This window comes from Cervus canadensis, chromosome 3 (assembly GCF_019320065.1).
Source record: "Cervus canadensis isolate Bull #8, Minnesota chromosome 3, ASM1932006v1, whole genome shotgun sequence".
In the NCBI taxonomy this organism is placed as follows: Eukaryota; Metazoa; Chordata; class Mammalia; order Artiodactyla; family Cervidae; genus Cervus; species Cervus canadensis.
The window spans coordinates 110,171,609-110,192,028 of record NC_057388.1 but is presented as its reverse complement, the minus strand read 5'-3'; the positions used below and the strand labels follow the sequence as shown (position 1 = coordinate 110,192,028).

Here is a 20,420-nt window from a genome sequence, read left to right as displayed (position 1 = left end):
AATCCAAAAACAACAAAGTGCTGATATATTTTGCTACATAAAAATTTTTTAATTTTTTTGAATTAAAAATAAAATATAAAAAAAAAGATGTGGTACATATATACAATGGAATATTTATTCAGTCACAGAAAAAGAATGAAATAATGCCATTTGCAGAAACAAGGACAGACCCAGAGATTATGATGCTAAGTGGAATAAGCCAGACAAAGACAAATATCATAGGATATCACTTATATGTGGAATCTAAAAAAAAAGTACAAATGAACATACCTACAAAACAGAAATAAAGCCACAGATGTAAAAAGCAAATTATGGTTACCAGCGGGGCGAAGAGGGGAAGCAACAGAGACTGGGATTGACATGCACAGCCAAATGGAAGTGTTAGTTGCTCAATGGTGTCCAACTCTTTACAACCCCATGGACTGTAGACCTCTAGGCTCCTCTGGCCATGAGATTCTCCAGGAAAGAATACTGGAGTGGTTGCCATTTCCTTCTCCGGGGGATCTTCCCGACCCAGGGATTGAATTAGGTCTCCTGCGTTGCAGGCAGATTCTTTACCATCTGAGCCATCAGGGAAGCCCATATACACACTGCTATATATAGAATAGATAACTAATAATCTCCTCTACAGTACAGGGGACTCTACTCAATACTCTGCAATGACCTATATGAGAAAATAATCTAAAAAAGAGTGGATATGTGTATATATATAACTGAGTCACTTTATTGTACAGGAGAAACTAATACAACATTGGAAATCAACTATACCCCAATAAAATTTATTAGAATGCATGCATATATGTAGACAGCTAGTCAGAAGTACAGGTTACGACAAGACTTCCCTGGCGGCTCAGCTGGTAAAGAATCGGCCTGCAATGCAGGAGACCTGGGTTCGATCCCTGGACTGGGAAAGATTGAAGGTGGGAGAGGAAGGGGGCGACAGAGGATGAGATGGCTGGATGGCATCACCGAATCCATGGACATGAGTTTGAGTGAACTCAGGGAGCTGGTGATGGACAGGGAGGCCTGGTGTGCTGCAGTCCATGGGGTCGCAAAGAGTCGGACATGACTGAGGGACTGAACTGAACAGATGACAACAGACTTGCAACTGGGTGTCCGACAGGGAGAGGTGTCCCACGGGACTGAGCCCTTCAGGGTCGGGTCTGAGTCCATGTCCATGCTGAGCTGGATTCTCAGAGAGCCGCTGGTGTCCGGGAATCGCCTGTTGACATGGGGAAGCCACCTGATGCTAAGAGCCAACTCACTGGAAAAGACCCTGATGCTGGGAAAGATTGAAGGTGGGAGAAGGGGACGATGGACAATGAGATGGTTGGAGGGCATCACCGACTTGATGGACATGAGTTTGAGCACGCTCTGGGAGTTGGTGATGGACAGGGAGGCCTGGCGTGCTGCAGTCCACGGGGTCGCAAAGAGTCGGACATGACTTAGCAGCTAAACAACAACATCAACAAATAGGGAAGCCACACACACACACAGACACACATGCACACACATGTACACAGACACACACAGAGACACACAGAGACACACACACAGATACAAACACAGACACACACACATGTACACAGACACACACATGTACACAGACACACAGAGACACACACACATGCACACACACGTACACAGACACACAGAGACACACACGCACACACATGTACACACACATACACAGACACACACACAGACACACACGCGTACACACACACACACATGCACAGACACACAGACACACACACACATACACAGACACACACACACACATGTACACAGTCACACAGACACACACACAGAGGCAGACACACACATGCACACACATGTACACACAGAGAGACACACATGCACACACATGTACACAGACACAAACACACCCACACACAGACACAGACAGACACAGACACACATGCACACACATGTACACACACATGCACACAGACACAAACACACCGACACACACACAGACACACATGCACACACATGTACACAGACACACACAGACACACATGCACACACATGTACACACACAGACACACACACACAGACACACACGCACACACACACATCTGCACAGACTGGAATGGGTCTGGGAACCCAAGGGAAGGAAGCGGTGGCCTCTGCCTTCCCTGGTTTCTGGGTGGCTGGCGATCCTTACGGTATCTGCCTCTCTCGGGGATTTCTCCCTGTGGCTCCTTACACGGCCTTACACGGCCCCCTCCTTACACAGCCACCCTGTTCCAGGAGGACCTCACCTTGATCACATCTGCAAGGATTCACAAGTCCGGGGCCGTCAACACGTCTTTCTGGAAACACAGTTCAATTCCCCAGAATGCAGACCTGTAAAGACGGCCTTTTCTGTTCGGAGGCTGCACCTCCCAGGTCGGGGCTCCTCCTGGTGGGCTGCCGCCCCAGGCATCGTGCACACAGCAGACCCGGACATCGATGGAAAGCATGGCTGCTAGAAAAGTGAGACAAAACACACATGTGCAACTCTAACTGACTAAGACCCACGGTCAGTGCTCCTGAATTTCCTCCTGGCAATAAATAAGCAAATTATAATTGCTGCTGCTGGAGGGGCCCCAGTCAGGTGTTGGAGTCAAACGTGGTCCCCACACTCAGAATATGGAAGAGCCACGCCTGTTGTGTTCAATTTCAAAGATCAATATTGTTAAAGCATTTATTGTTCGACCCAGTACTTTTGAAGATCTTTTATTTTTTTCTGCGGAGGTGGGGGGGGTGTCCTCTTTTGAGGCGGGTCCTAGTTCCCTGACCAAGAATGGAGCCTGGGCCCCCAGTAGTGGAAGCATGGAGTCCTAACCACTGGAGCGTCAGGGACGTCCCGGAAGCTTCCAGATCTAATGGGCTCCGTGAAGTGCTTCACGGATGGGCCGCGTCCCATCTGGTGAAGAGGAGGTTCTGCGGGAGGCCGCGCAAAGTGGATCGTTTTCTTAGGCAGAAGGAAGGCAGAGCAAGGAGTTGTGAGCGAGAGAAAGGCAGGACCGTCTTCCTTGGGGATGGAGCGGCCTCAGAACAGGTGACCCCGCTGGGCCACCGGGATTACAGGCTGGTGGACGCGGGGACGTCCCTGGGGAGGCCGAGCCTCCGGTGAGGTCAGGTGTCCTGGGCCTCAGCGTGGGTGACAGCTCGGGGGCTGGTCTTCACTGTGAGCAGACGCTCCCCTGTAACGGCCTTAGCAGGATGACAACGTTTTGCTATAGGTCCCAGGGGCGCGAGAGCCCACGTGGCCCTTGCTCAGCAGGCGGTAACTCAAGGGGTCAACGGAAACAAACCCTAGTCGTGAGGGAGTCGCTCCCTCCCTGGGTGCTAGCCCAGGAGAAGGACCTCTGGCCCAGGGAAAACAGCCCCAGGGCGTTCTCAGCAGTCTGAGCCTCCGCAGGGTTTTTGCTGCTGGAGCTTCCTCTTCAGCTTTGCTTCCTGCTCTCACAGAAACTTCACCTGCAATCTCCCGGGAATTCCCAGTTCGCCAACAGGGGGGATGGAGCAATAGTGCCCTCAGGGACTTCCCTGGCGGTCCTGTGGTTAAGACTCTGCACTCCCAGTACCGGGGCGCAGGAGAACCCTGGTCAGGGAGCTTAAAGGCCACACGCAGCAGAACGAAACAATGCCCTCAGAGCGGGTGTCGACGGCTCCCCACCACGGGTGATTAGGCAGCTCGATCAATGGGAACTGCAAGGTGATCGCAGGTCCTCTTGGGCTGTTAGGAGAATCCTGTGGAAGGGGTGAGAGAAAGGCAGGGCTGGGGGCAGCGGGGTGGGGCAGGGGGTCACAAGCGTGGGCCCACCGACTCTGCACACCTGTGCTGCCTGTGAACGCAGAGGCGCCCACCTTGCACGCCACCTGGCCTCTGGTCAGGGACGAGCCCTTCTGGGATCAAGGAAGCTAAAGCCAGTGAACACCCTTGCAGGCCCCGGGGCCATGGACTGCTTTAAACCGGGGATTTAATGCTCTCTCGTGGGGCGGGTGGGCCTGGCTGTCCTCTGAGGGCTCGGTGGGCCAGATGTCACGCTGGGTCAGGTCCCAGGGCCTCCCCTTATGATGTGGACTCTCCCAGCCCGGCGGCCGTGCCCCGAACAGGGGGGACGGGTCAGCTGGGCCCTGAGCGGGGCTAGGGGTGGGCCAGAGCCGCTCAGCACCCGAAGCCCAAGTCCACTCTGCCAGTGGGCCCTGCTCACCCCCAGGCTCCCCCGAGGTCAAGGTCCAGCCAGGGTCAGGGAGCGCCGCCCAGTGTCCTCTCCCGGCCTCGCCCCTCCCCTGAGCGTCTCCCCACGCCTGCAGCCATCCTCCCCGCCCCCTCCTCCCACTCCCTGGCCAGGTCCTCACTTCTCAGAGTCCAAATTGCCAGCACTTCTACAGGCTTCCACGAAGCCAGGCCCCCCCAAACTGAGCTCCTCTGCCACACTCGTGAGTGCCGTCCCACCCTTTATTCCCTGTGTCCCTGGGGGTTAAGGAGCATCGGGGAAAAGCTGGCCCTGAAACCAAGCAGGACCCTGTGGGGCCCTCCTGGGTGCAGAAGCCCCTTGGGTCCTGTTTGTCCTGTTTCTTGTTTGTGGAGAAAGGCTTTGGGCTCCGAGGCCCTCCCTGAGTTCCAGAGAGTGGACGCATGCAGTGACTAATCAGGGACATGAGAAAATGGAACGGGGACAAAAGAAAGACAGTCGAGCAAGGAAAGCAAGGACGGTTCCGCACAGACGCGTCCTAGCTCCTCCTCAGGGAACCTGCGTGACAGCCCGAGGCACGCCTCTGGGCGGCGGGAACAGGGAGCACCGTGACCAGCGCTGACCACAGCACCGGACCCCAGAAGGCTGATGACCGGGGTTCCTGGAGCACCAACCTCTCCCCTCACCCCAGCCAGGCAGAAGGAAATGCATGAGCTACAACCCTCACCCCAAACTTCGCCTTCAAAGCCCCTCCCCTGAGGGCCTTCTGGGAGTTTGGGTCTTTTGAGCCCGAATGGCCGGTTCTCCTTGGTAGGCCCTGCAGCAAACACTGCAGCTTTCTGCACTGCAGCCCAGGGTCAGGGGTGGGCTCTGCTGCTCACCAGGTGAGTGGACTCCGGCTCTGTCCAGTCCAGCTGGGCTGGGCCCGTAGGCTTCCTTCACAGCACTTTTCAGAGCTCTAAGTGAAACCCTGCTTGTGGAACGCAGACTCAGGGTCCACACGTGAGGTCAGGGGCTTCGTCTGCCCCGTGTCCTGCAGATGGTGCGGGGCCGCCCGCACCCAGACGCCCCAGAGGCGGCCTTCGAATGGACAGGTGATGAATGACCCTGGGACGCGAGGATGGGGGCTGGGAGGAGAGGAGGGCTGATGGACTCACGCGGCAGCTGAGACAGTTTTTAGGCTGGTGATCAAGTGGGATAGGGCTTCCCTGGTGGCTGAGACGGTAAAGAATCTGCCTGCCATGAAGGAGACCCGGGTTCAATTGCTGGGTTGGGAAAATTCCCTGGAGGAGGAAATGGCACCCCACTCCAGTACTCTTGCCTGGAGAATCCCATGGACAGAGGAGCCTGGTGGGCTACAGTCCATGGACTCTCAAAGAGTTGGACCCGACTGAGTGACTAACAGTTTCAGGTCCGGGTAGGATGCTTGCGTTGGGATCTGTGACTCACCTTTGCTTCTCTGACATTTCTGCCTTTTGCACTTAAACCCCTGCAGACCTGGAGAGGTGACCCTGAGAGAAGGGCCGGGCCGGGACACCCCTTGGGAAATGGACTCCTGTCACTTCTGCATCCCGGGCGGTGGGAATGAAGGTCCTGTCCCAGGAAGGACTCGCTTGCCCTCAGAGCCCAGGCAGCAGTGCGTTCACCTGGCCCAGCTCCACCACGGATCAGAACGTTTCCAGAAGTTTCCAGCGGGCTCTCGAGTGGAGGTCAACGCCGACTGTGCCCAGGTGCTCCTGGGGGCACATGGCCCGAGGCAGGCGCAGGGGAGGCTGGGCCAGGCAGTCCTGATAAGATAGGCGCCCCTTCCTGCCTTCCTTTGGGTTCACTTGCTGACGGCGGGCACGGCCATGCCGCGGGCACAGGCTGACCCTCTCGCCCGTGGGGACCTGGGCCACCGTCCAACGCTGGCCCAGGACTTTCCGGGGCCTGCCCTGGGGTTGGCGACCGGGCAGCCCCACCCTGCCGTCCGCACCCAGGGCTGAGCCTGCAGATCCCGGCCTCGCCCAGTGCTCACCGGGGCTGGAGCTGCGGCCGGGCCTCCATCGCCTTGACCACGGGCCTCCCAGTGCCTCCTGCCCGCGGCCCGGTGCCCCTCGGCCGAGGCCCAGGCCCCTGCAGAGCTGGTGTGGAGGCTCCGGGCTCTGGTGCCACAGCGAGGGGAAGCTGCCCAACTCACAAGCGTGTGAGCGCCCCGTGCCCCGTGGATGGCTCTCCAGGCCTGCTGGGGCCAGTAGTGCCACAGACACACACGCACACTGGCACACACATGTGCACACTCCCGGTCCTGTACACGCATGCTCCCTGCAGGCTCATACCGGGTCACGGGAACTCCCATCGCCCTTCACTGAAGGTCTGGGGACAAAGAGGTTTGCCCTGTAACAACGGGCACCTTAACCCTTACCCTTAGGTGTGTCTTTGGTTTGAAAGTGAAAGTGGACGTGTCAGTCACTCAGTCGTGTCTGACTCTGTGACCCCACGGACTGTAGCCCTCCAGGCTCCACTGTCCATGGGATTCTCCAGGCAAGAATACTGGAGTGGGTAGCCACGCCCTCCTCCAGCAGATCTCTCCAACCCAGGGATTGAACCCAGGTCTCCTGCATTGCAGGCTGATTCTTTACCAGCTGAGCCACCTGGGAAACCCTTTTCATTTACTTAGCCACAGGGACCGTGACTTGTCAGCTCCCTGACCAGGGACCAAACCTGCGCCCCTACCTTGGCAGCGTGGTGTCTTAACCTCTGGACTACCTGGGGATGCTTTGTGAGAGTGAAAGTGAAGTCACTCAGTCGCGTCCGACTCTTTGTGACCCCATGGACTGTAGCCTACCAGGTTCCTCCATCCATGGGATTTTCCAGGCAAGAGTACTGGAGTGGGGTGCCATTTTCTTCTTAAAACCAGTGTTTTAAATCGTGATGTTAGCACTGGCCCACAGTAAATATTCAAACAGCACGAATGAGTCCTCCACCCCGAGGCAGTGACTGTCTGTCCCTTACCTACGGGCCATGCCAACCTCAGATGTCTGTCCGCGGAGCCTCCCGGGAGGGGCAGACCTGCTCCGGCCGGTTCCCAGAGTGCCACTTCCTGCCCCCCAGCCCTGCCCCTGTCTCTGCTCTTATCTTCTCTTGCCTGCTGATCTGTCATTTACCTTCACTTCTGGATTTCTTTTCTTTTTTGGATTGCAGTAAAAATACTCCCAACATAAAATTTACCACTGTCACCAGTTTTAAGTGCACAGTTTAGGTTCACATTATTTATTTGTACTGGGTCTTAGTTGAGTCATGTGGGATCTTGTTCCCTGACCAGGGATCGAACCCCGGGCCCCCTGCCTGGGGACATGGAGTCTTAGCCACTGGAGCCCCAGGAAAGTCGCTGGGTCAGGTGGCTGCGCAACCACCATATCTGCATAATTTCCGGAACCTTCCACATCAAACATGTCACCCCTCCCCCCACCCCCATCCTCAGGCCCCGCCTTCTGCCTCTGTATCTAGGAATCTGACGATCCCAGGATCCCATATGCTGGAACCAGTGTTTTCCTTGCCTCTGGCTTCTCACTGAGCGTCTGTCCCCAGGGTTCACCCTGGAGGCAGAGTCAGGCAGGATTCCCTCCCCCGCTGAGGCTGAACACCCCGGGAATCTGTTTAGACTGTCCCCCTGGGGCTGTCTCCACCCAGGACAGGCCCTGCCAGCACCCCTTCTCCTCCAGCCCAGCACCCGGGGCAGGGGCCTCCCCCAGACGCTGCAGAGGTCGCCCTGCTGGGCTCCCAGCAGGCGCCAGGTGACCGCAAGGGACGACCCAACAGGTGACTGTCACCGGCCCCTCTGAGCGCCTGGCAGCAGCACCCACGGCTCCTCTCCCATCGCATCCAAGAGCAGACGGACAGGTGGACAGACGCACAGACAGACAGGCGGACGCAGGGTCCTCAGAGCTCAGCCCTGGTGCCCCGGGCCCGGCGCCCACTGGGAGCCCCGGAGATCGGGCCTGGCCTTTCTTCTGCACCTCCCAGGCTGCTCCTCATGCCCGGTGCTCCTGGCCCCGATCTCGGGCCGCCCTCCAGGCCACAGGCGTCCCAGGTGACCGACCGGTTGCCCTGGATGCTTGCCCCGGTTCCGGAAACATTTGCATTTCCTCTGGGAGCCTTGGCGGCCTCAGGTGGGTGAGGGCTGTGGGCAGGGAGCCCGGTCAGCCTGCCGTGGACTTGAGGCCGGTTCTGCAGGGGGCACGCCCTGAACCTCCCTGGCCTGCCCAGCTGTGTGCCTGCGGCCTCCCGCCCTGACTCCGGGCCGCCTCGGGCCCCGCCCCGCAGGCAGACGGCCCCTCACCTTTCTCAGCAGCCCCCCAGCGGGCAGACGGCCCCTCACCTTTCTCGGCGCCCCGCCCCTCCTGCAGACCCCGCCCCCACCACGCTCCCGCCGCGGCTGCCGTCCAGGCGCTGACTCCGCCTGGGGAGACAGAGGGCCATTCAGGGCCGGGGCAGGTCTGGGAACGGCTGGGGCGGGGCGGGAGGGGCCTGGCCGGAGGCCCCGGGTCCCCAGAGAAAGGCCTGCGTGTGAGGAGCCTCGGGCAGGACAAGCGGGCCTCTCAGGATGCCTGTCCCGCGCCCTGGGGCTGGGATGGGCCTGCTTCCACGGGTGGCATCCGGGCGTCCTGGGACCCGGGACCGCGTCCTCTCTGGGTCTCCGTGCGGCCAGGGGGCGGCCAGCACTGACCGCTCCACGGGCCGGGCTCCTGGACGTCCCCTCCAGGCGGTGGCCCAACAAAAATCTACAGCTCTCCTCAGTGTACCGCTGGGTCCCCGGGTGAGTTGGGGGGCGGCCTCCGGCCTGTTTCTGCCTTGAGGAGGGCCGCGGGTGCTTGCCCAGCCCCCCCTTGGTGACACATAGGGACTCGCTGGGGGCAAAGCTCAGACGAGACCTCAGGCCCCACCGCCAGCCGAGCGCCTGCCCTGGCCACCTGGGCGAGCTCTGTCCTCTCCTACAATGGGCGTGTGGGGGAGGAGGCTGCAAACAAGAAGCCCTTTCTCTGCCTCAGGGAAATGAAATCCCTCTGACGCTGGGTCTTATCGCAGGCTTCTCTCCTCTTTGTCAGCCCTGCCTGAGCCCCTGCCTGCTTCAGTTTGACCCCACCCAGGGAGACGGTAAGGGACACGGAGGCCTGGCGGGCTGCAGTCCACGGGGTCGCCAAGAGTCGGACACAACTGAGCGACAGAACAACGGCCCGGGGACCCCACACCAGAGCCGGCCAGGCCAGGCACAGGGCGCCAGCCCCCGCACCAGGCGCGGCAGGGCCTCTTGGGCCTGGGGTCCCCTTGGCCCGGCGGGAGGCGCCCCCCAGCCCTGGCTCTCTCAGGGACCCTCGGGGGCCGGCTCTGCTGCTCCTGGTCTGGCTGGTGGCCTTCAGGCCTCTACGACTGGACACCCCGATGGATAAATGTGTGTGTGGGCCGTGATGTGTGTCTAAAACCTCCGCCTCCTGAGGCCCCATCAAGCTTGTAACAGGTCGGCCTCCCTTGCTGTCAGCTTTGAAAGTTAAGTGTTGTCCCCAGATTAAGACCTAACATGCTGGACACCCCTGAGAATCTGCCTTCCAGGGCAGGGACTCAGGTTTGATCCTTGACCTGGGGACTACAGCCCACATGCACAGGGGCCCTGGAGCCCTGGTGTCTCAACGAGAGAAAAAAAAAAAAGGCTTAAGGGGAGCGAAAGGCCTTACAAATGGCTGAGAAAAGAAGAAAAGCAAAAGGCAAGGGAGAAAGGGAAAGCTATACCCAACTGAATGCAGAGCTCGAGAATAAAAAGGAGAGACGGGAAAACCTTCCTCAGCGATCAGTGCAAAGAAATAGAGGGAAACAACAGAATGGGCAAGACTAAAGACTTCAAGAAAATCAGAGATACCAAGGGAGCATTTCATGCAAAAATGGGTTCAATAAACGACAGAAACGGTATGAACCTAACAGAAACAGAAGATATTAAGAAGAAGTGTTGGTCCTTTAATGGCCCGGAACCTAGTGGTCCGGAGTCGACAATAAGAAAGTAAGAGAGAGAAAGAGGCTGATAGCGCTTGTTGGTCCTTTAATGGACCGGAACCTGGTGGCCCGGGGAGTAAGAGAGAGAAAGAGGCTGATATCCCCTGGTTTACGCAGAAAGCCAATAGAGTCCTGTTCTTAGGGCTCGCGCTGCTGCACGTAGGCACCAGGCGCCCTCTCCAGTGGGTGAAGGCGCAGTGCGCCTTCTCAAGAGGGTCTTAGAAGCCCGGGAAAGAAACTGAGCTCAGCGGTCCTCCGTGCTCCAAGGAATTAGCTAGAAATAGAGAGAGAGAGAAAGACACGGGGACCAAAGCTCTGATGGAGCAAAGGTATTTTAATCAACATGGTGTGGGCATATATACTGTCTTACAAGGTGGTTATTCTCAGCAAAGACAAAGATTAAAATTCCAGACTTACAAAACATAAGATGATCCCTATCAAAGAGAGAGTTGCAAACAATCACCTTTTACCATTTGGCTCATAATAAGGAAGAGGGTACTTATCACTGTAATGAGAAATGCCTGGATTCCTCAGCCCCGGGAAAGGCGTGCCTCTCCTCTTAATTCCTGAATATTCAAGAATCAATAAGGGCCAGAGGGTTCCTGACAGATCCAAAACAGCACACAGGAAGAAGTGGCAAAAATACACAGAAAAACTACAAAAAGGGTCTTAATGACCCGGATAACCATGATGGTGTGATCACTCACCTAGAGCCAGACATCCTGGACTGCGAAGTCAAGTGGGCCTTAGGAAGCGTTACTAAGAACAAAGGTAGTGGAGGTGACAGAATTCCATCTGAGCTGTTTCAGATCCTAAACGACGATGCCGTTAAAGTGCTGCACTCAATACAGCAGCAGATTAGGAAAATTCAGCAGTGGCCACACGACTGGGAAAAGGCAGCTTTTATTTCAATACCAAAGAAGGACAAGGGCCAAGAATATTCAAATTATCACACAATTGCACTCATTTCACATGCTAGCAAAGAAAAGTGCAAAATCCTTCAACCTAGGCCTCAACAGTACATGAACTAAGAACTTCCAGATCTACAAGTAGGATTTAGGAAAGGCAGAGGAACCAGAGGTCAAATTCCCAACATCTGTTGGATCATAGAAAAAGCAAGAGAATCCCAGAAAAAATCTGCTTCATTGACTACACTAAAGCTTTTGACTGTGTGGATCACAACAAACTGTGGAAAATTCTTAAAGAGATGGGGATACCAGACCACCTTACTTGCCTCCTGAGAAATCTGTATGTAGGTCAAGAAGCAACAGAACTGAACATGGAAAAATAGACTGGTTCAAAATGGGGAAGAGTATGTCAAAGCTGTATATTGTCACCCTGCTCATTTAACTTATATGTAGAACACATCATGCGAAATACTGGGCTGAATCACAAGCTGGAATCAAGATTGCTGGGAGAAATATCAACAACCTCAGATGTGCAAATGATACTACTCTAATGGCAAAAAGTGAAGAGGAGCTAAAGAGCCTCTTGATGAGGGTGAAAGAGGAGAGTGAAAAAGTTGGCTTAAAACTCAACATTCAAAAAACGAACATCATGGCATCTGGTCCCATCACTTCATGGCATATAGATGGGGAAACAATCGAAACAATGACAGTGTTTTCTTGGTCTCTAAAAGTCACTGTGGATGGTGACTGCAGCCACGAAATTAAGATTCTTGCTCCTTGGAAGAAAAGCTATGACCAACCTAGACAGCATACTAAAAAGCAGAGACATCACTTTGCTGACAAAGGTCCATCTAGTCAAAGCTATGGTTTTTCCAGTGGTCATGTATGGATCTGAGAGCTGGACTATAAAGAAAGCTGAGCACTGAAGAATTGATGCTTTTGAATTGTGGTGTTGGAGAAGACTCTTGAGAGTCCCTTGGACTGCAAGGAGATCCAACCAGTCCATCCTAAAGGAAATCTGTCCTGAGTATTCATTGGAAGGACTGAGGCTGAAGCTGAAGCTCCAATACTTTGGCCACATGATGTGAAGAGCTGACTCATTGGAAAAGACCCTGATACTCGGAAAGAGTGAAGGTGGGAGGAGAAGGGGACAACAGAGGATGAGATGGTTGGATGGCATCACCCACTCGAGGGACACGAGTTTGAGCAAGCTCTGGGAGATGGTGATGGACAGGGAGGCCTGGCATGCTGCAACCCATGGGGTTGCAATGAGTCAGACACAACTTAGTGACTGAGTAACAAAAATGAAAAGCCAAATTTCTTTTTTTAAAGTGGATCTATATATGAAATATCAATAAAGCCCAAATTTTTAGTATTTTTTAACAAAAATTAAATCGAAATAGAACCTCTCTTTTCTCCCTGTGCCAAATAGATGTCTCAATGCCCACTTGTTTGATTACTCCCGAGAGAAGTACTGTTAGCCCCAGCCAGGAGGAACCTAAAGGCCAGTCTAGAGTCCTTTGCAGCCCCTACCCTGCCCCCTGAGGCCACCCCGGCTGTGCCCAAGCGGCTCCGCCCACAGGGTGCTGGCCTCAGAGACCCGCTAACCGATTTGCGGCTGGCCAGCCAACGGCCAAGCCTGACTGAGTCCTGTTTCCCCACAGAACTTCCTTCCAGTTCTCAGGAAATTCATATGTATTTTTGAATCTCAAGAGAAACCAGTAAGATGGGAAAACAGATGATCATTCTCCCGGAAGAATTAGAGCTTGCTAATCAACACAGAGACACTGCCAGCTGGGGAAGCCCCTGGAGTCAGTCAGCGCTGGGAATGGGGACGGCGGTGTGGGCAGGTTCAGGAACCGGGCTGTGCCCTGTGTGGGAGAGGTCCACGCAGCCTCCCTGCTAGTCGCTGGCAGGGCGGAATGTGCCCGAGGGCCCGTGAGTCATTCCTGCCCACAAACTGCAGCGCAGTCGGCACATAGGCCGACTATAGCGCTCCATTCAAACCCTGCGGGATGCACTGAGGAGCAGCGTCCTCGGGGGGTCCGGGTCTTCATCACGTCGTCCCGGACCTAATGTTCCTCCTTAAACAGAACTCTCTAAACATCCATGGTGATGAAGAGGGTCTGAGAAATGCTGCAAGTATTTTGAGAACAATAAAGGTAGTCTACCAAGTTGTGGCCAGAGCTGTTTTAAATCATAGAGAATGGTGCATTTATTATCATATCTTTCTAAAATAGCAAAGGGAACTTCCTGGTGCTTCCACTGCTGGGTGCCGGGGTTCAATCCCTGGTTGGGGAACTCAGATTCCACAAGCCGCCTAGGGCAGTCAAAAACGTAAATACATAAAAATAAAGGAAACAGAAAAGCCACCAAACTTTTTTTGGGGGGGGCGGGTACCGAGTGGCATGTGGGATCTTAGTCCCCTTACCAGGGGTGGAACACTGAGCTCCCGGCCTCTGAGGCCGGGGGTCTTAATTAACCACCGGACCACCGGGAAGTCCCCGGCCCTCAAGCTTTCAACACAACCTATCATAGGAAAATGATTCCGTCATTTTAAGCAATCAGCATTAGAGTCGTGGAAATTCTCAGGTGTTCTGACTTCCCACCCTGGACTCTCAAGGATGAAGACCCGTCAGGAATTCAGGACGCCGGACGCCCCGCCCGGGGATGGTCCCTTCCCCCTGGTCATCGCTCCCTGCCCTCCCAGCTGTATCAGGCCCTTGTTCATCCAACGCTTTGAGAACTCTGACCACACCCAGGGCAAGGCCCTGGGATGCAGAGTGACTGGCTGAGGGCCCTGCCTGCCAGGAGGCCATCAGGGAGATGGAGGCGGCTGTGAACAGGTGGCTAGAACTCCAGGCCCAGGGGGGCCTGCAGCCAACAGTCTGGGCACAACACCCCCCACCCCCTGGGCCAGCCTGTGTGCCAGCAGACCTGAGCCACAATTAGAGACAACGCCATTAGGTCATGGAGTCTGGGGCCCCACCCAGCCGGGCAGCCCTGATTCATGTGGGGTGCGGCCGCCGGGAGCCCAAAGGGTGCACTCAGGGAGTGGACCTCCCAGGGCGGCCACCGTGGGGGCACCCACGCAGGGGGCCTCAGCCCAGCGCCCCGCGGGCCAGGCCCAAGTGCGCCACCCCCCAGCCCCGGGGCCTGCTCTTCCCCTCTCCCGGTCCCCCGGTACACGTTTACCCCCCGGACACGTGGATCGGGAGGGCAGCGACCCTGAGCAGGCTTGCTCCCAGCGGCCCAGAGCAGACTGGCCCCACACCCCTCGGGAGGGCCAGGAAAACAGCTCGTGGATGGTCTCCAGTGTTCACGTGGGGTGTGTGCAAGTGTGATTTCACTTCACCGAGTCGGGAAGCCTGGGGTGACATTCGAGGAGCGCTCACAGGCCAGGCATCAGGACGCCGGTAGGGGCAGGATGAGGGTTGCTCCAGGCGAGCGGCCCCAGATGTCATGGCAGTCCCAGAGTGGGCACAGCGTGCTCTGGGGCAGGGAAGGCTGCCCTGCCACCCCGAGGCGCCTCAGAGGGCGGCGTTCAGCTCCCACTGGAGCCCCCGGGATAATGGGGTGCACCACGGCTGGGTGCAGCCCCGCTGGTGGCCCCCATGCTACTGAGGGGTGACGAGCGGCCTCCCCTCCCCCTGGGACCACCCCTGTCCTTGCGCGCAGTGTCCACCCCGCTTCTTGTCTGCAGACTCTCTGGCTCTTTGCCCCCAGGGCTGGGCTGGGCTCTCTGGCTCTTTGCCCCCAGGGCTGGGCTGGGCTGGGCAGAGTCCACCTGACCCGAACGCTCTGTCCTGACCCCCAACCTCGGGCTCGGGCTGTTCCAGCATCTGGACCTGGATCCAGCTGCCCTCTGCCCTCCGCCCCAGCAGGCCCGCCTCCTTCCCCTGGCCCTGGAGTGACTGGAGGAGGATCTGAAGATGCCCGGTGACCTGGGGGGCCGGCAGTGCAGCTGGTCACCCTGCTGCACCTCTGCCCACTATCTGCCCGTGCCGACCTGCGGACCCACTGTGCTCCCTGGGCAGGCTGCCAGAGCACACACGGGACTCCCGGGAGGTGGGAATTCCACCCATGCTGCGGGCCACTGTCCACTGTCGGCCTGAGACCCCTTCCCGCTGGACATCAGCTCGCAGGCCTGGGGACGGCCGTGACCTCCCTAGGGGGGCCATGACCTCTGGGGGCAGCTGTGACCTCCCTGGGGGGCCATGACCTCTGGGGGCAGCTGTGACCTCCCTGGGGCGCTGTGACCTCTGGGGGTAGCTGTGACCTCTCATGGGGGCCATGACCTCCCTGGGGGGCTGTGACCTCCCTGGGGGGCCGTGACCTCTGGGGGTAGCTGTGACCTCCCTGGAGGACCGTGACCTCAGGGGGTATTTGTGACCTCTCATGGGGGTCGTGACCTCCCTGGAGGACCGTGACCTCTGGGGGTAGCTGTGACCTCCCTGGGGGGCCATGACCTCTCGGGGCGGCCATGGCCTCCCCTTGGGGCTGGTGCCTGGGGACATGGCACCCACATGCCCCACGCTGCCCGCTCGCCCCGGTAGCTGAGCCCTGGGGGGTGGCGCTGGGCACTGCGTGGCCTGGAAGCCCCGCAGAGGGTGCGAGAAGCCACGTTCCCCACCTGTGGGCCACCTGCACGTCCCTGTGGGTTGGGCATTGGCACAGATGGCAGTGCCTCATGCGACCGATGCTTCTGCCGACGCCTTGAATAATTGAAGCTCTGTCTCCAGTTACTGGAGACTGAATGTGCTCTGCAAACCCCTCAGCACAGTCTGGCGCCTCCCGCTCATGGAAACTGAGCATGGACGCCTCTGGGGAGGGTGTGAGCTGGCGGATGAGAGCAGAGGCCCAGATCAGGTGTCCGGAACCTCGGACTCGGACTCGCTCGACCGGCTGCTCCTCACAGGGGACTGGGCCGGGGGGCGTCCGGGATGGGCGGGCGGGGCACAGCCATCGAGCCTTCCACCCGCCTCCTGCCAGGGTCTCCCTGCCCCCACCGGCTGTAACGCCCCAGAAGGTGCCCAGAGGGTGGCTGATGTCTCCTGGGGGAGTGCAGTGGCAGAGACAGGTGAGGGGGCAGCAGGTTGTGACACAAGGCGCTCAGTGCCAGAGACGGCGGAGACCCCCTGGAGACCCCGCGGCTTGCGGGGGTCTGGGGAGGCCGCTTCGGCTGGGCCTGGAAAGAGCGCCGCCTCCAGGCGCCACCCCCAGGGGCAGCCAGGTTGGAAACGTGTTCTTCAAGCCCCGCAGCGCTGAGGAGGCCCGGTCACCAGGCTGGCACGGGTGTTGCCTGAGTGACCCAGGCAGCAGCCCCGGGCCAGGGTCGGCAGCCGTGCTGACCTCGGTGTCCCTGCCCAGCGCGCTCACCAAACGACTCTGCACTCCAGAGAGACCCTGGACGGCCAGCAGCCACTCTCCGTGCCGGGCTTTGCCCCTGCCCCCAGACGTGCGGCAAGCTCAGAACAGCGACCGTGGGCAGGCACTTCGCCCCGCAGGCCCCGCCCCTCCCCCGCCTCGCTGAACCCAGACACCCCTGTCCCCGGCGGTCTCTGCACGGCCGCCTCCTGGTCCTCGGGTTTCACCCTTCAGCCCAGCCGACCCCGGGGAAGATGCCTGACCCGAGAGGGGCCCGGGGTCTCCTCCTCCGTCCACACCTGCCCCGCGGTCCTGCAGGGGACCCACCCGCCACGATGACGGCGGGATGCAGATGCCCCAGGAGTCCAGGAGCGGCTCGGAAGGAAGGCCCCCAGCTGAGACGAGCCCCAGACAGGCGACAAGGCCTTCTGGGCCTGTGTGCCCCGCAGTTGCACACGGCGCTTGTCCTTCTCTCTGCTCAGCTGAGCGTCAGACCTTGGTGAGTCCTGCACGCCACCACGCGGCGTGCAGTGCAGGGTTCAGGCGGCCATGGGTGGGGGTTGGGGAGTTCTTTTTGTATTTTTATCAAATTAAAGAATCAACAGACTCAACAGTTGCGTGTGCAACTCTGAACAAAAGCAGCAGCTAAAATCACCACGGACAATGGAGGGAGGGGACGTGGGGTCGGGTAGGAAGGTGGGGTCCCTGAAGAGCCCGCCCTGAACGCTGGGCCCTGGGGCTAGCAGGCAGGGAGGGCCTGCAGCCGGGGAAACACGCCCAGCAGAGAGAGGGGCTGAGAAAAGACTTAAACCGAAAACCAGCAGCAGGCCAAGCAGGAAAGGACACCAAATACACCAGGGCGGGGCTTCCCCCCCCACCCCCGCGGGCCAGGGGCTGACACCCCGCGCTCCCGCTGCAGCGGGTTCCATCCCGGGATGGGGAACCAAGACCCCACGAGCTCAGGGCTGCCTGCAGTGGGCTGGGTGGCCCCAGAGGGCATCGCGTGCCGAAGGTGGTGCAGTGGCGGGGGCAGGGCCAGCGCGCACGGCGGGCGTCCACAGGGCGGGGAGGCCAGATCATGTCCCCTGGTCTGTCCCGTCAGTCCTCCGTGCTTCCACACCGGGCTGAGGCCCTCCTCCCCTCGGGAACCCTCCCCTTCTGTGTGTGTGTGTGTACAAGCATGCACATACACGTCCGGGCCTGGGTGTGCTGTGTGCAGCCCCAGCGCCCCCTGCCGGCCGCATGGGGAGAGGGCTCCGCGGGTGTGGGGTCCCAGGGAAAGGAGGGCCGAGGGGTGGAGAGGCGGCCGGCCTGGCCGCTGCCGCAGCAGCAGTGCACACCCTGGGTGCCCGGGATCATCCCCAAAGCGCGGCACGTGTGGGGCTCCTACCCCAGCACTCAGCAGCCCCAGCTCTGGGCCAGCCCTGCCCGCACTGTGGGCTACGCTCTCCCGGGGGACACAGGTGCAACATAGAGACATGTGTGTGCACGCGTGCTAAGTCACTCAGCCGTGCCCGACTCTGTGACCCTATGGACCGTGGCCCGCCATCTCCTCCTCCAGGGGATCTTCTCAACCCACGGATCAAACACATCTCTTGTCTCCTGCAGTGGGAGGTGGGTTCTTTACCTCTGATGTCACCTGGGAAGCCCATGGGACGCCCCCAAACCCTGGTCACTGGGCCTCGGTGAGACTCCCCCGGCGGCACGCCCAAGCCACACAGCCCCTGGCAGGGACCCCGAAGGCTGGCCCTGTCCTGCCGCACACCACCCGCCATGACCCGGGCCCTAACCTGCACGGTTCCCTCCATGGCCCAGCCTCCTGAGGGTTCGGGGGCGGAGGGGTCAGGCCTGGGGGGCCCCGGGTAGTGGGCGGGCACGGGGGAGGGGGCGGGAAGGGGAAGGGAAGGTGGGGCCTTAGACACTCATGTCGGGACAGGCTGGCCTCTTCTCCAGGTGCCACATCACAAGCGACTTTTCATCTGACGCATGAAAGGTAATAAAGCATCAATGTCTCGGTACACTCATTTCACGGGCGCTGGTCCCCGTGTTCCTCACCACTCCTGCCTGCCTGCTGGGGCGCAGCCACCCGCCGTCCCAAGGGTGCTGCCAGCAGCCCCACGTGCTCCCAGAGGTGGGGTCACCCGGAGAAACGAGGCGCTGAAGCCTGACGTTTCTGCTCATGGTCTCAGAGGAAAAGGGAACGGTGTTGCCTAAGGGTGACAATGTTACAATCAAGGTGCAAACGTCAAAAGGTGATATCTGCTACCTGAGACATCAAACTGCTTAAGTTAAAACAAAGTTCTATAATTATGCTTATAAACATTGACATCAAAAGCTTATTTACAGCCCTCATCAAAGCTGTGTAACCCTCCTGTGAAGCCGAAGCCCAGGGTCCCCCACTCTCCAACGGAGACCGTTCCTGAGTCGCAGAGGCCTACAGGGAAGCAGCAGTCACTGGAGGAGCCGTCTTGCTCACAGACGCACAAGATAAACGGACCAAGCCCAGATGCTCACAGACACAGTTCACACCGTGGCAGCTCAACGCTGAGATGCTTCATGTGGTCCCGGGGAAGGAAGGAGCTGGGCGGGGCCGCTCCCTGTGGGGTGGACACTGCCTCTGAAACGCTCCCTGCAAGACAGGCTGAGCAAACTCAGTCTTCACCTTTTGCACTTTTTTCTTGGTAAAAGCACAAATCCTTGTTGAATTTCTTTTGGTTACCAAAAACAGGTGCTGAAGTGGATCGGTCTTGGGGGAGACCAGTATTTAATTGTCCCCATTTCACAGATAGGTAAGCTGAGGTACAAAGTACTCAGGCCTAAGAACTCGCCGAGTTTTCTGGAAGCAGAGGCCTCTGGCGGTCCACGGCTCTCCAGGGCACCAGGGGCTCCCGGCCGGCCCCGCCTCCATCCTCTCAGCCCTCTCCTGACTGCCCACCTGCGCCTGCTGGTCACCGGCCTCAGCTGTGCACTCTGGCCACCACCGCGACACCAGGAAAGAAACTTCGGAAGCCCAGAGCGGGCTCAACAACTCACCTTGTTTGGGGAGTGGACGTTAACTCTTCCCAGGACAAACTCCGGGGGCGTCTGCTGCTCTCTGTGGCAGAGAGGCTGTGTGATCTGGGGCACCCTTCGCTTTGCTCCTGAAAGTCTTTCAGACCGGGAGCAGAGGAACTCGGGACAGGTGACTAAGACACCAGCAGAAGACCAGCGTGGCTCTGGTTCCAGGCCTTTAGCTTCTATTTTTCTGCGTTACAGTGTTCCTTCAGCGGTTCTCCCTGGCACGAGCACCAACACAGCAGCACGAAGCAGGACGCCAGGACGGACCAGGAAATGGCAGGCAGGATGATGGAGAAGGGCGGACCTTACTTGAGTGCTTCTCAGTAATCTAATACTAGGCCCTCGGGGACCGGGCGAGCCTGGCTCTCCCCAAGGCCTGAGGTGGGGGTGCTGCTTCCGGCCAGCCTTCTCGAAGCCTCACCTGGGGCATTTCAGATGCCAGGAGTCACTGTCTGGTATACCAGATTCTGAACCATAGCCTGTTACTGCCCTGTCTCAACTGTTGACATTTAAACAACGTGATAAACTGACGTTTAGAAGCTGTGGCTTTACTAGGGCAGAACAGAACCAATCACAATGATTTGGGGTATGACTCCAACACAAACTTGGGAAAAAAATTTAATGCAAATATTTAGCCATTGGAACATACAAATAAATAAATAAGCTCAGAATAGCCGAGGAAGAAAATCCAAGTTAAGAGTAACTGCCCATTTCTCTTCAGTCCCAGATATTCCATTTCCAAAATACTGCTAATATACAAATAATTAATAAGTAAAGAAGATATAGACCATCCAACATAAAACGACCTAAAATAAAAAAATAAAACCAAGGACAAACCCTAATTATTTTATTTCTGTATATCAAGACTACA

The 20,420-nt window shown here is 57.8% G+C and overlaps 2 long non-coding RNA genes across 2 annotated transcripts; one reads left to right on the top strand and one right to left on the bottom strand.

Moving 5' to 3' along the window:
* Positions 1-975: 975 nt before the first annotated feature.
* LOC122438814 lies at positions 976-16,949 on the bottom strand. Its single transcript, XR_006268654.1, has 3 exons — positions 16,820-16,949; positions 2,268-2,473; positions 976-1,222 (listed from the first exon to the last, which is right to left on the bottom strand). It is a non-coding gene; the product is annotated as an uncharacterized LOC122438814 (long non-coding RNA).
* On the top strand, positions 16,860-20,410 carry LOC122438813. Its single transcript, XR_006268653.1, has 2 exons — positions 16,860-16,991; positions 18,839-20,410. It is a non-coding gene; the product is annotated as an uncharacterized LOC122438813 (long non-coding RNA).
* The last annotated feature ends 10 nt before the right edge of the window (positions 20,411-20,420 follow it).